The sequence below is a fragment of the Calonectris borealis genome, chromosome 3, assembly GCF_964195595.1.
Source record: "Calonectris borealis chromosome 3, bCalBor7.hap1.2, whole genome shotgun sequence".
NCBI classification, from domain to species: domain Eukaryota; kingdom Metazoa; phylum Chordata; class Aves; order Procellariiformes; family Procellariidae; genus Calonectris; species Calonectris borealis.
The window spans coordinates 122,526,003-122,541,639 of NC_134314.1; positions in this window are offsets into that span (position 1 = coordinate 122,526,003).

Sequence of the window (15,637 nt, forward strand, 5' to 3'; positions counted from 1 at the left end):
TGGTAATACTTCATCTAATTATGAGTCTCTAACTCAGAGTGTTGAACAAGAGTATTTTACTTCCTATAATAGCAGCTTATTATGCAGTGCAAAAATCTTGAGTTTAGTGATTACAGCTGTGAAGTGAAAATTAAAACAATATTTAAGTAGAAGTAGTGTTCTTTTGTCTTGGTATCTGAAGGTCGGTCCACAGCTCCTATAAAACTGTTGTTAGCTCTGATTCTATCCTGTCCCCCCTTTAAGAAAATCACACGTTAGAAAATTGTGAAAAAATAAATTTAATTTTTGGTGAGTAGGTAAAAATTCATTTATATCTGAACCAAAGATTGTTTCATATATAGATAGTTTTAATAACAATGAATTTTTGTCTCCTAGTGTCACTGAAAAGCAGCTGACACTGCTGCTTATGAGCAGTTCAGGTTCAGTTCTCAGTGTGCTACCGTTTTCCTGACCCTTTAGTGGTTAGTGTTACCCTATATTTAATTGGTAACAGAGGAGAAATACAACTTTGGATACTGTTTAAAATGCAAGTAAATAGAATTTTGACTCTCAATCCAAAAGCAACATAAAATAACTTTGCTGAATTCCCATGTTTCCTGATAAAACTTAGGTGCAAAAATGGTGGGTTTTCCCCCCCGTGTGTTTTGAAATTGACAAAATGAAATATCCCCAGTTGTAAGTCCTCTGAGAAGCTGCTATGGTTTTATTCTGCTCCCCTTGGAATTTAAAGTTGGTTCAGTGGGAAAAATTAGCATTACACAAGTATTATTAAGACATAAGTGTTTTCTGATTGTGACCTCAGTCATGTCTGTTGACTTCCACAGATTGCTCAGAGCCTATTAGTTTAAATTTTAATAATTCTATTGGTAATGCACAAGAAGAAAGAACATTCATCTCCAGCCTTCTCAGCTGCATTAGTGCTCCAGGCCTAGTAGGAGCAAAAAGAAGTGCTGATATTATAATCACTTAGGTTAGCATATTTCAGTAAGATGCCAGTTTAATATAGTTGCTCCTCACTTCAGTATTTCAGTTCCCATTTGCTATTTAAATAAAGACAACCTGAACATGCTGATTAATTTAGGGATCTTTTAGTATTCCTATTATTGCGTCCTATTTCAAGTAGGCATACCATTAAACATGACTATTTTGGCATTGGCAAAGAATGCAGAACACGTGCTTTTCACTGATTCTGCTACTGATTTGTGAATTTGTAGTCACTCTGAGCCATATCTGAAGTCTTTTTCTGTCTATTTTCCTATCTATAAAATGGGAACAAAGATAACTCTTAAGGCATAGAGATTTGTGGGTGAAGAGTTCTAAGTAAGATCCAGATGCAAAGTGAAGAACTACTTGCTGCACAGTAACAAAGAAATAGATAATTCAAAACAAACTCAAATCCTTGCTAAAATATTATGGTCACATTTCATTAAGGGAACTTTGGCCAAGATTTATGTAGACTCCTTAAACTAGCCTGCTAGGTAAAACTCCCCTGTTCTCCCTGCATATTGAACCTGGATGTGTTTCCTTTTTCTCTGAAATTTCAGCAACAGTATATTACTGATGCTAATGGTAACCTAATTTATTGCCTTACATCTTCAGTACACACACCCAGAGAAATGTGACCTTAAAGCCCTGTGCAGGAATGGTTGAACTTCAAGACGAGCATTGTCAGACACCTCAGCAATCCTTACTGTATCATGTATGTCTTCAGAGTCTCTGCTCTCATGTGTTTCAGACCAGATGTTCACACGATGCTAATCCTTGAAGGCAGGGTAGAAACAGATTTGTGAGTTTGGGAAACCTAACCTTACTGTATTGGTAGTGTAACACTGAAATTTCCCCCCCGCAGAAGTGTTCGGGCATTTTTAGGCTAACCAGCTGTTGTAGTGTTAGATCTGTCCTGGTAAGGGAAGAGAGTATTTATTGTTGTCAAAGCTTGTAAGAAAAATACCGCCTGGAATATCACAAGCACAGTAGAGCATGTACAAAACAATTCATCTTACCCAAAAAATGAACTTTTGAATTTTACTTGGGCCCTTATTTTGCTGTGCTGAGTAGCAAGATGTAGTATTTGTCACATTTTCAGCAGTGCCACGTGAACTGAGTCATGTAAGTACTACACTCTTCAATCTCAGAAAAATCAATATCCATGAGTCAGTCAATGCTATAGGAAGAACTTTAACTGGATTTGCATTTACTGCTGTTCTGAAGATGCAGAAACAGTCTGTTTTTATTGCAAAGAGACTGCCTCCAGCATGCTTATCATCTGTGCAGACAGGCTTTTTGAGAAGTCAGTTGCTAGTCACATTACAATGTTTATTTCAAGAATTTTAGTAGCTTTTATCCAGTAATGTAAATACGAGTTATTTCTACCTGCTTGTCAGCAGAGACAAACTGCACAGTACTAATTACTTTTTGGCCAGTAACACTGTGATCTTAAATTCTCAGTTAAGAAATACCTTTACTTTTTGTCTATATACATTGCACTGTATAAATTAGTCGTGCACATTATAAGCTCAAAAGTATATATAGATTTATTCTTTATGCTGGAAGCAGAAATGTAATCACAGCATATGAGCCACAGGCAGAGCCACCATGTCATTAGTCCAGACACCAATAAAATTAATTGCAGAATAGGTTCCAGGATTGGGCTGGGCACTTGGTATCTTCAACTGTGCTGACTTCCATTATTCTTGACCTAGATTTACATCAAACATATATAAATATCTTGTAGACACACCTCCTGCAGAATTTTATTTTCATACCTTTCTGCAGACATCTTTATAAACTCGAACTTTCAAATCTGCTTGCACATGAAAACCTTTTATTCAAGCTTTCATCATGTGCCTTGAAGGCTGTGTACAGTCTGGCTTCTGCAAACTAATTACTGGTGTCTGTTATTTTCTGTCCTGACAACATCAGCTTTCTTCAGGTACACGTTAAGTACACATTAAATACTAGCTGCTTATTATTACACTACTATTGCATGTCTGCTAAGCATTTGTGTGGCAGCATACCACAACATCAACAGCTATTCCTTATCAATAACTTTTTATAAACCATTAAGGCTTTTTACAAGCAGAGAAGCTGAATCACCTATCTTTAATCTTTAAAAGCCATCCTTAGTATCTTCTCCCTTAAAGCTTATGATATTGTTAGTCTGATCTGTTACACCTGGTGTGTATTGGGTAAAAAAAAATAAAAATGGGAGGTTGAGGGGAAAATGAGTTCCCTAGTCTGTGGTGATGACTTGGAAAGACCCCGAGTCATGGCTTGTGTGTGGGGCTACGCAGGATCCTCTGCTGATGGATGGCGTACTCAAGGGTGACAAGCAGGCGATTTTCAGGGAATTGTAGGGACTGTGGTAATTCCAGTTCTTGAGACGCTTTGGTACATTTGATTGGATTACAAGTGCACTTTTGCAGGTGAATCTCTGTGGCTTGTCCATGGCCAACTGCCAGGTTCCTACCCAGCTGCTTGCTCCCCACCTCAACAGGACAGAGGGAGAAAACAGGCTGAAAAACCTCCTGGGTCGAGATAAACCTCCTCCCCCTGTGTTTCTCACACTTCTCCCCCTTGTTCCTTGCTGCCGAGTGGCGTTTTGCCCTTTCTTAAATCTGTTTATGCAGAGGTGGTGCCGGCATGGCTGAGGGGCTGCCCTGTGGTGCAGCTGCTGGAACCGGCTGGAACCAGCCGGAACTGGCCTCCCCCCACAGAGGCTGCACAGCCCCTCCTGCTGACGCCTCTGAAGTACCTCGCAGGGTGCCATTTTGTGAGCCCTCTCTTAATCGTTGTTGAAGGATGTGAAAAGAACTGCTGATTTTAAAGAAACTTGGAGGGAGGGAAAGAGCCAAGGAAGAGCACTAGAGATGTTAGCAAAGCTTAATCCTGGAGGAGGTGCTGGGAAAAAGAGATTTTGCTTGTGTGGTGAATGCTTCAGGAGGGGACGTGCCACTCCTGGAGATCAACCAGCCAAAAGGGCTGACCTCAAAAAAAACTGGAAGCAGAGGCAAAGAAAAACCCAACTTCTCTTGGATGTGGATGGTGTAAAGGTTGCTGATGGCTGTTATCTAGGGCAGGTGTGACAAGATGCCATGGTCCCCTAAGAGGCAGATCACTGGGACCTACCTGTGGAGAAACAAGGCTTTGAAGGTGTGCTTAAGGACTGAGGAGCTTCCTGAAATGGGCGCCTTCTGGGAAGGCTGAGATGGCTTCCCAGTATCTTTGAGAAGGGGAAGGGCCCAAGAGCTGCTTCGTGTGGGGCTCCCTGGCTGGAGTTCAAACGGGAAGACCACCTACCCGCACCCATAAAAGCCTCCTTAAGCGTGGTCTAAGGATACGAGCGCGTATGTGATGTAGACAGAGGATCGACCCACAGGCCTTCTGTCATCGCGTGAGCGTTGCGATCCATGAGGTGACTGCAAAAAGTGAGTTTTTCTATATTTACTTTGCACTGGCACGGTGCCTACTAAACAGGGGTGTGTGTGGTATGGCCGTCTGTCTATGCCAGCCTTTTTTCTCTTTTTTGCTTTCCATTGCTTCATTTTTAAGCAAGCAAGCAAGCATTTCTTCTGTAACTAACAAAGGTAGGACAAATTCTTCATTTGGTTTTACATGCCTTAACCCTGGCCTCCTGTTCTAATTCTTTGCTGGGGTCAGCCAACAGAGGTGATAAAAGGAGAATTAGATTTTTAATTTGTACCTGAGTTTTGAGTATTTAAAATCATGATCCTAGAAAGCGTCTCCTGAAACCATCTATCCCTGTATTGCTTAAGTGTCATGTCATTCTGTGATCAGCATTGCACTGCCTTTCCATGCTTTGTTTTTGGCCCAGATACCTTCACTGAATCAGGTCTTGAACTGTCCTGTTGTGATGCTTTATTTGTAAACATGAATTTGTCCATAAATTATGCTTTTTCAGGATTATACACAGGCACTGAAGTGTTTGGTCTGGCCACTCAAATGTGTTAATGTTCCCCAGCTGGGAATGTTTCTAATTGAAAGTTGCTCTCAGCTGAAACATGATTAATCAGGCAGTAGCTAAGACAGCTGAAGATGTCCCTGCTGTCTCTTACCTTTAAATTAAACTGGTTTATATGTGTTGGTAATCAGAAGAATATAATATAAAATGCTAAGAAAGTGGAATACTTGAACCCTGCATTGAATAATCCAGTCTTTTTTTTATTGGTATGGTGCGGGCCTTTCCAAATAAAGTATTCATCTCCAAAGCAAAGCAGCAGAGAAATTAGTTTAGATTTTTAATAGTGAAAATTGTTGTGTAAAATGTGCCTTTGAGTTCAGAAATATTATAGTGTCAAATAAGAAAAGCTGTATGCACTTGATGTCTTTGTGAATGAAAATCTCCTCAAGGACTTCTTTATATCAGTATTCAACAGAATAGCAGCATTCTGAGAGGAGCATAAGGGAGTGCACATGCATCCTGTTTTTAGGTGTAAAGAAGATCCATTGCATCTGTTTAATCAAAATGGCTGCTAAATGAAAAATCTTGTTCCTAAAACTGCATGCGAAACAGCAGATGTCACTCCAGTCTTTCTCTATGTGGGAAGAGAAGAATTTGCTCCTGTACAAGAATAATTCCTGCGTGACATTATTGCTTATGTTTAATGTAGTGCATGTTAAGGAATAGATAAAGTACATCACAGAATTTCTGAGATTACCTGTGGATTGTTTTTTTACGTACTAGAGAAACACTCTTGTTTCTAGACTGTCTCCATTTGGATCTGTGTATGTTGGCATGGGGTGGAACCAATTTATGAAGAGATGTGGGCAATGAGTAGCAACACATATCTTTCTCTAATGCATGGCTTATGTTTTAGACAGTTTTTTATTATTTTTATTTATCTTAGTATTTATTAACTGAGAAAAATACATAGTTGCAGGGCTGAATTGTTCTAAGCAATTGCTTTAAGAGTGCATTATGGTTCTTAAGTTCAGGATTAAATTAATATTTTAAGCAAACTACAGCAAACAGTTTTGAACAAGCAGTTCATTTCAGTGTCCACAGTTTGGTCACAACAATTGTTAAATTTATAATAATTTTTTATGTATATGAGCCCAGAATGAGTGTCTTAAATTTCTTGAAGTAGTGCTGACTTAAGTACGCACATCTTGTATGACTTTATATGTAGTGTGTGCTGCAAAATACAGGCCAAAAATCTCATGGCAAGGTGGCAAAAATAGTTTCCTGCATCACAAAGAGAATCATAAACATCCACAAACTCCATAGTAGATGCTGTGAGTACTCAGTGTAATCTTGAGAATGTGTTTTTCACATGTGGGTGGTTTTAGGTGGTTTTGTTTGGTTTTGCATACTGGTAGGGATCTAAAGCTTACCTTGCTATTGGCTCTAAAGAAACTAGAGTAGAAAGCAAGATATTTCTTTCTCATAGGTTACTTCTAGTTGCTTAAAACTCTTACTTATGGGCATAAAGTCACCCAGGACTACATCTTTCTGAATCTAGTGTCTGTAGGGGAAGGAAGATTGAGTTGTTCTTACATTGGGGAAGAAAAGAAAAAGGCTTTACAATATCAAAATGTACTTTACAGGAAAAGAACTGTGGTGTTTTTTTTTTTAATTAAAATAACAGTATAGCTCACATCATTCTGTTTTAAGAAAATTAGACTTAATGAGCCTGTGTTGTTACAGAAGACAGAAGCTTAGGAATTGTAGGTATCTTTGGCACTGCACAAAAGTGTAAATTTTTTGTTTACCTGTAAGTTCAATCCTCAATTATTAGTTTCTCTCCTGAGACTTGGATCTTAGTAATATTAAAAGTTCTGCTATTTTAAAAGCTTTGCAAGCACATACAGCCTCTGCTCCAGTAAGTACACAATCTGAATTTTGTTACTAGGTCTTGGTATTTTAAATAACTCATTTTTCCCTTTTACCTTTAAACCCTAATTTTTTGAATCTTGTGATATTTTGAGAGGGACAGGAAGGGAAGAACTCAGTTGTCTCTTCCCTTTTTTGTTTCCTCTTTTAAATCCACAACACCATTAAGTGATTGAAAAGACCTGAACTTACCATTTTTAAAAAGTAGTTTTAAGAAAATTACTTTGGGGCATTAGACATGATTTGGGGTGGGGGGGTGGGGGGTGGGGGGAGGCAGGGGGGAATTCCTTGGGTGGTTCTTGACAGTTCCTTAAAGTGCCTGTGAGCAGTATCTGAAAATTTTGGGGACATAATTGTTGACTATGAAATGCCTGGTCTCCAAGAGAGGCGTCTATGTGAACTGAACAAAAAAAACCAAGGCTTAACATTTCATCGAGCTTTGCTGGGAATAGTTCCACCTCTGAGATAAAGCAGAGTTTACATTTTGCTGACAGAAACTTTGCCTGAAGCTTGGCACAGTGAAAGATGTTGCAGATAGTTACCTTTTTAACAGTTAATATTAACCTCTCTTGAATATGCCTACCAGCCTTAGAAGGACTACTTGTATTATTGGGAAATAGGAGTTTATTTGCCACAATGCTTTGGTCATACATAGCAGTTGTTGCAATGTTTCAAAATAAAGGTGCAAATCTGCTTTGGAAATCATATACCTCTTTCTTCTGCTGTGAGGCCTTGTGGCAAGGCTGCCTGGCTTACTATGAGTTTTGCCTTCAATTCATCACCGGCTTGCCGTTGCTAGAATTGCAAGTCTTTCTTACTTATCTGTATTTATATTTATAGCTCCAGATAGAGAATATTTGCCAGCCTAAATGATGACTAGGCATAGTAACTGGCAAGCCCAGCAGTAATTGTAAGGCACAAAATCAATTCCATAGCTGTAATAAATACAATTTTAAAAACAGCCAAGAAATGCAGAGGAGCGAGTGGATTTGGAGCCACAGGCCAAAAGATTATTTCTGGGCGGGACGGGGGAGAAAACACTCAATTTTATCATAATTGTGTAGAAAGGCTCCCTGAATAGAGAATTAGAGTGATATTTCCAGGTAATAAAAACAGAATAGTTTGCGTGGCAAGTACGCTATGGTCTTTACTGTGCGTTTAGTGGAAAGAATACCTGAACAAAAAATCAGTGCATTGCATATATGAACTTTATTTGGTAAAGATGGGCAAACTATGTGTAATATGCTTGTCACTTGCGTTCAGTAATGTTTAATCAAGAATTGGTCTAAATTCCTACACAGACATACTCTTTATAGCTGTCACAGTTAGGAAAAAAGGATTGGTCCCAGCCGGGGATCTGGCTATCAGTAGAAGTTCAGCTGAACATGATGTTTATCTTTGTGGTGGACAAGTCACTTAGATATGAACTTTTTGCCATAAGGAAACATCCAGAAGGGGAAATGCTGCTATGTTCCCAGAGCTCGCACAAACACTTACTGGTTTCTTTTGGCCTTAAACAATGTGCCAGGAGGATGTTGTTCTAGTGCTGTGCACTCAGCTTAGCTTGCAAGAGCTGGAGTTGATGAGATTCTGGTCTTTTCAAAAACTAGCGTGTTTATTTTTATTTTGATTGTCTGACGTGTTAAGCTTTTTTTTTGCTTCCTTTTTTTAATGGGGGGATTACAGTCACTTGTATGGTAAGAAAAACTGTAAAATCTGATTTTATTCCAATTTTTAAAAAGGGAAATACTCAAAATTTGGGCCAGATCTTAGGAATGTCAAGGAGACACTTATCTCGTCTTTGTCCTAGGAGCGTGGAAAAGTGTCATTTCCCCACCACCATGTTGAGAATTTGGTCTGTTCCTTAACACTGTTTGAGTACAGAAGGCACAAAACAAGGGAGAGACTAAAAAGATGGTCCCTGTCCTCAAAAGATATGACTGATGATGAGACAAAGTAAGTACGCTCTCAGATGAGATACAATTATCTTTATTCTCTACAGTGGCCTTTAAGTGCTGAGGGAAGAACAGCAAGAGCTCTCCTGAACTGCTTCTAGCAATCAGCAATTTAAGGACTTTCTGGGTCAGGCTGCATCTGGATTGTCAGTTTTAACAGGCATTGTTAGGACTATTTCTCAGTTATGCCTCTAAATGTGTGTTAGGTATGTCCATATTTGGAGCAACTATTTAAAAATCTGGCTCAAAAGAAAATAAGGGGACAGAGCAAGCAAGTGCTCAGTTGAGATTTCAGATCTGCAAAGGAGTATGTCCAGGGCTGAGCCTTGCTTGGGCTGATTCTGCCTAACACCAGTACCTAAAAGCCACGGTGAAAATACTGAAATGGCAGGATGAGATACAAAAGTGTTTGTATGGACTGTCTCTGAGGTCCTGGGTCATGCTTTAATGAGAGATTTTCAGGCTCTGCTTTGGTTTTAAGAATCATGAGATCATGGAGGTCACTCTTATCCGCTTCGGGGACAGAGCAGGAGGGCTGAGCTTAAGATCCAAACAGTTTTATTGTGTGACAGCAGGGAAAGAAATCTGAAAGATGTGTGTGTCCTATTGTTGAATTTTCTAGGTGTCCCTGTTCTTCTGCCCACCCATAGTGAATGCCATCTCTTCTATAGCTCACAGAATCAGATGATAACAGTCATAATACAAAAGATTTAAGAATACAAAAGATTTACAGGTGAAGTTGCCTAGGAACTTACTTCATAGTAAATGTACTCCGGACTGGTTGGCTATTCTGTAATAGCAAGTATTTAAGATGGTTTAGGTTCCTAATGTCTAAATGGTCACATTGCTCTGAGTAAACCAATGCACTCCATTGTTGTAAGCATGCAAAACATAGCTTCAAAAAGACATGTGCAAAGCACAGTGGAGGCTGGACAAACCACCCATGATGGAGTACTGTCCTCTGCGGCAGGAGCAGCCTAGAATTATTCATAATGTAAGTGCTAGTAGTAAGAGACCACAAGGTGAATTTAACAGATCTTTTAACGTACATTGGGGACTTAACTTTGGACTTGTTTCCTGTTGTGATAATAAATACAGTAAAATAATCCCTATTTTTTTTTTTTTAAATGGGGATGAAGGAAGTTAGGATACACCCACTTGGGTGTAGTTGATATTCTACTGATCAGGGCATTCACCTGAGAATCTAGTTAAAATCCTTGTGCTGGGTGGCAGCATCCCACAGCCCATGGGAGTGTCCTAACCACCAGGCTGTCTTCTGAGAGGAAAAAAACCCATGTGTATTAACCGTTTTTATTTTAAAAAGCAAACAAAAAAAATTGTTCTTCAGTCAGAACTGTCTGCATATAAAATAAAGGGCAGAGTCAGGCTCACTTTGTTAGATAATCCTTACAACAGGGCAAGTGTAGAGAGATGCGGCTTCCAGATAAATTAGAAGAGGAGGCCTAATTTAAGATGTTGTAGGTCACACATTAGGTGAGAAGAGGTGGTATTTCGTCTTTTGTCTCATGAGTCCTAAACTCATGTCTTGTCTACAGAGGGCCTGAGATTTTCTGCTTTACATCCACATCTTTATAAGTTAAACAGTAAGTGTTTGTTTGATCTGGACATTGCGGCTTTTGCAGCTTTAGACATATCAGTTCTTATGTACCTGTGTGTGAAGTTAATACTGAAATTCGTGTTGCATTAAAGGTTGAAATCTTTGAGATGCCCTTGATATCAAGGATGAGAAGCTCTGTTCTTCTAGAAGTAGCTTTCTGGGAAATTGTTGGACTAGGGAAACAAGCATATGAGAAAGGAAATCTGTGCCTTTTGCTGAATTTTTGTCTGGAGTAACTATGCAAATCAAAGAAAAGATCTGCTTCTCTGCTTTTGCTGCTTTTCTTCCCTCTGCTATTTGTATACTTTAACACTTTTCTCAGCTGCAGATGGGCAATAAGCGAAGAACAGAAAAAGTGGCAGGTATCCAATCCTTCCAAACCCAATCCCATTTTAGCAAAAAAAAAAAAAAAAAAAAAAAAATTGGTTGCTATGATAAGACTAAGTCATCAATTACTCTGGCTTGCTGCAACGCTGTCATGGGACTGCAGTCAGCCTGCTGTGGTAAGGCAGACACCTTACTCCTAATCCTTTGGTTTAATTTGCACAAAATGCTTGTAAAATTTGGAATGGTGATAAAGTTGGGTTGCAAATGTACATTTTACATTTCTCTTGGTATTGGATATATCTATTTCCTGAGCAGCTCATACCTTAGCAGTATATGTCCCCCACCCCCAATACACCAGTGAAACACTGCAGTGTTGCTTATGTTGGTTCACAAAACTGGCAAGACTCATGGCAAATCTTTTAAAGAACAAGCTGTTGAACTTGGATTCTCAAAATGTTTTGGTTCTGGCTGATGGGTAGGAATAGCAAGACCAAAGAGATCAAATGCCCCAGTGATCTGGCCTGTCCCTGTGCTTTCATTGCTGAACTGCAGCAGTTTTAACACACTGCCTTTTCAGTGTGTTAAATCACAAATTTCACACAAATCAATGATGACTGACACTAAAACAATGCTGTGCTATAAATCGAGGATTTGAACAGCTAATTCGTAGATGTTTCAGTCCATTGTATAGTAGATGTGGATCAACCAGTTGGGTTGCTAACCTTGGCCACTGTGCCATGTCTGCTCATTGAACAGATATCTTTAGGCTATTGCCCATGCCAGCAGTCAGTCTATCTTTTCTCTTTCTCGTTATCCCCTTTGGAATAAACAACGGTTTGGGTTTCTGGGTTCTCTGGTGTTTTGGGGGGTTTTTTGCTTGGGTTTTGGGGGTTTTTTTTTGTTTGGTTGGTTTTGGCGGGGGGCGGGGGTTGTTTGGTTTTTTTGTGTGTGTGTGTGATATGGATTAAGTTAGAGAAGAATAGCCAGCACCTAGAAGTGACATTGGGGGCATGACATGATGGACAAGAATTGTTCTTGGAAAAGGGAGCCAAAGCAGATAGCAATAGGGGAACGTGTAAAGTCAGTTTTAAGCTAACAGTAATGGTGCTCTGTAACGATTTGTGTTCAGCCATTAGCTATCTATGTGGTATACAGTGCTCTAAGGAAGAGCTAGCCTGGGTAAACAAAGGCACTAAAGCTGGAGGTTTTTTCCACATTGAAAGCTGTTTATTTGGATCTATATTTATAACAGTTTTCTTTAATAAATACCTCTGTTTAGGAGGTACTGTTATGCCATATTGTTGTGGTTTAACAAATCTAGTCTCAAACAAGTCCTGATGGCTGAAAAGCATTTTATGAAACGTCTAATCTTTTTTTTTGCCTTTTCAGAGGGTGAAAGCAGGCAGCCAAACACCACACAGCTGCTCGCTCACGCCTCCACCCCAGTGGGATGGGGCGAGAATCAAAAAAAAAAAAAAGAGTAAAACTTGTGGATTGAGGTAAAGACAGTTTAATAGAACAGAAAAGGGAGGGAAAATAATAATGGTGATAGAATATACAAAATGAGTGATGCACAATGCAATCGCTCACCACTCGCCGACCGATGCCCAGCTAGTCCCTGAGTAGCGCTTGCCCCTCCCCAGCCAACCCCCCAGCTTATATACTGAGCATGATGTCATATGGTATGGAATACCCTGTTGGCCAGTTGGGTCAGCTGTCCTGGTTATGCTCCCTCCCAGCTTCTTGTGCACCTGGCAGAGCATGGGAAGCTGAAAAGTCCTTGACTACCGTAAGCACGACTTAGCAACAACTAAAACATCCATGTGCTGTCAACATTCTTCTCATACTAAATCCAAAACGCAGCACTATACCAGCTACTAGGAAGAAAATTAACTCTATCCCAGCCAAAACCAGGACACATATGTTTCAACAAATCTAGTATCAAACAAGTTCTGATGGCTGAAAAGCATTTTATGAAACGTCTAGTCTTTTTTTTTTTGCCTTTTCAGTGGGTAAAAGCAATATATGAAGTCATGCATAGTGTATCCGGGTGCTACTGTTCTTCCGAGATCTATCTAAAAAAACATTCTTCTTCTGTGGCTTTAATAGCAGAAAAGCTAGAGATCCAGGTTCATTTGAATTTTCCACTTTACCGGTGTGTCCAGGATGAATGCAAATAGCTCTTTCCATAATGACTGAGTGGGGTATGAATTCCATCTTTCTTTTTTTTTTAAATAAGGTCAAGTTAGTGTATTGCTTTGGGGCACCAGGCACTATTTCTTTTGGTCTGTACAGTAAGTTTTATATTTAAAATGAGTATCTAATGGGTCCAACTTCTTTTTTAAATGCAATATATAAAGCAACTTCCACCAAACACATCAGTTTCCCCTTCTTATCTGGCCATGATTGGGCCTCAGACAAAATTTTAAACTTGCTTTCCTTACACAAGCACATGCATCCTGGACTATGTCTGAAAATGTTCTGATCTAATTATTTTGTTTTCTAATATGTTTACTAGTTTCACCTATTGGTCTGTCCTAATTTTGGTGGGGAGTGGAGAGTAGGGGGAATGACTTTCTTTTCCATGAGATTGGTGGGAGTGATCTCCAGCAGCAAAAAGCCAGGGATGTGATTTGTGTACTTGGAGAAATTGAGAAACCTTTTTTTTCCCCATGCTTTCCTGTTGGTACTTATTTGAGTGGCACAGCCAGGAGTGTCATGGCATTGAGAAGACTAAGTTACATGGATATTCAATGCTTCTGCCGTGTGAAAAATAATCATACAGTCTTGGAGCACCGTGTAATGTGCAGCAAGCAGTATCTCACTACATGGTATTGTCATGGCTTAAGCAAATCCTCTCCGTGTAATCCATCATTTGTTCTCTGTTTTAAAATGGATCTTTCCATACTAGAAAAAGTCTGGGGTCACTTCAGTAGGTACTTGTTACTGTGGTTCAATGCTTAAATTTGCATATTTATTACGAAGGAAGTAGCTGGTTGTGATCTGTAAGTCCTGTTAAGACAGCTCATGTTGAGTCATCTTGACCTCATGTATTTCACAGGTAAAGTGACTGTGACTTTTTAGTCACCTGCCATAGCCAAAGGGACCTGATCTCCAAAAGGCACCAAGCATTATCTTTTTAAAATAAATGGCAGCGTTCAGATTTTTGCCCTGGTCACTTGCGAACTGTTCTACAGCAAAAATCCCTAGTCATTTCTGAAAATTGTCATCCTGTGGTAGGTTGTGGTTTTCTAACTGCTTCACACCTACTCACAACTCCCTGTTGCTGTGACCCAACAGCAGGAGTGTTTCTGCACTTCTGTGGCTGGCTTAGAGCTACGCTAGTCATTGTATTTTTGACAATTCACATCTAGACAGTTCTCTTGGTTCTGATATCTATTTTGATTACTTGATGTGAGCTCTGAGCACTGCACAGGCTAGTGCTTGTCCTGAGCTTGCTGTGAACAGGGAGGTGTTGGCTGTTAAGTGTTTAGTGGGCTTCCTCTGTACTCCCAGCCTCTTTGCTTGCTGACAGGCTGTTCCTGCTGCTTTTTATCAGTTCTCTTACAGCTAGCTGAGCCAGACAACAGATAATTTCCTCCAAAAAAATAAGCACTCTTACTCTCCAATTCCTTGCATGTTTTCACTGTATGCATGTCTCCTTTGCCAGTGGTCCCAGGGTGTCTTATCACTGTAGCTGATCCAGTGCTTGGATGTCTTCTGTATCTGTATTGTGTCAGCAGAATTTCTTTACAAAAAAAAGGAGAGAGCTGTCTTTACATTTTTTCTGGATATCTCAGTCCACTAGCTTGGTTAATTGAATGTGGGAATCTTAAGGGCAGAATTGATAGAGGTAAACTATTCAACCAGCTTTCAGAATTCAACTCTATAGTGTATAATCCGCTTGCTAAAAGAAAGCGTTCTTGGGAATAAAATGTATTTTTGTTACTGAAGAGTTCTTGTAATGAAAACATGGGAGATTTGCACAAAGAAGAAAAGAAAAAGTGAAACAAAATACCAAAGCTCTTTTGTTGTTGTTGTTTTAGTAGCACAGAGCAAATAAATGTTTAACATGAAAGGGAATATGGATAAGATTAAAGTAATCATTAACTAAACTAGTTTCACTGCAGGAACTTGATTGAATCCATTTGAGACTATTGCTTTGTGATCTCTTCCCTTTTTAGAGTGTGTTTTAGCTTAAAACACAATGAAACATTACTTGATGACCCAAGGATATGATGAAAATGGGATTACTGCAGGGTTTTTGAGGAAAAGAACTGGTGCTCTGTAATTTGAGTGTTTAGACACTTGAAACGGGCTCATTCAATTAAAGGTTACTCAACAAGGGTGAATATTAAGTGACTGCCTTAAGTTATTATATAGCAATTACAAGGATTTAAAAAAAAAAAAGATATTTCATAGGTATATTTGCCGTTAATGGAAAATCTTGGTATAATTCTATCTAGAAGTCAACCAAGGAACTTGTGTGGAACAGAATTGTACAGGAATAGAAGGAATAGTTGGAGATCACAGGACACAGAATTGTCTTAGTTTTGCCATTCACAGGACTCCTTAGTATGCTTGGTCCAGTAGTTGGTCAAGAGATTTCTAGACTTAGCCAGCCAAAGCAAGAATGGTTTTGTTCGTTGGAGACAGTTTACCAAAATAATTTGTGCCACAGTCTATGTCACTAGCTTTCTTTGTGTTCTTCCATCTCAAAAGAGCAAATAAAAGGAGTAAGCACTCTCTTATAAACACAAAGGGGATTCTTTGTTCTGGCTGCTGTGCACAGAGACCCCAAAATTTCTTGGCTTATATCTCCAGGAACACAAAAATTCATAGGCAATCACAGAATAAATTACCAGGATTTCTGGCCCATTGATT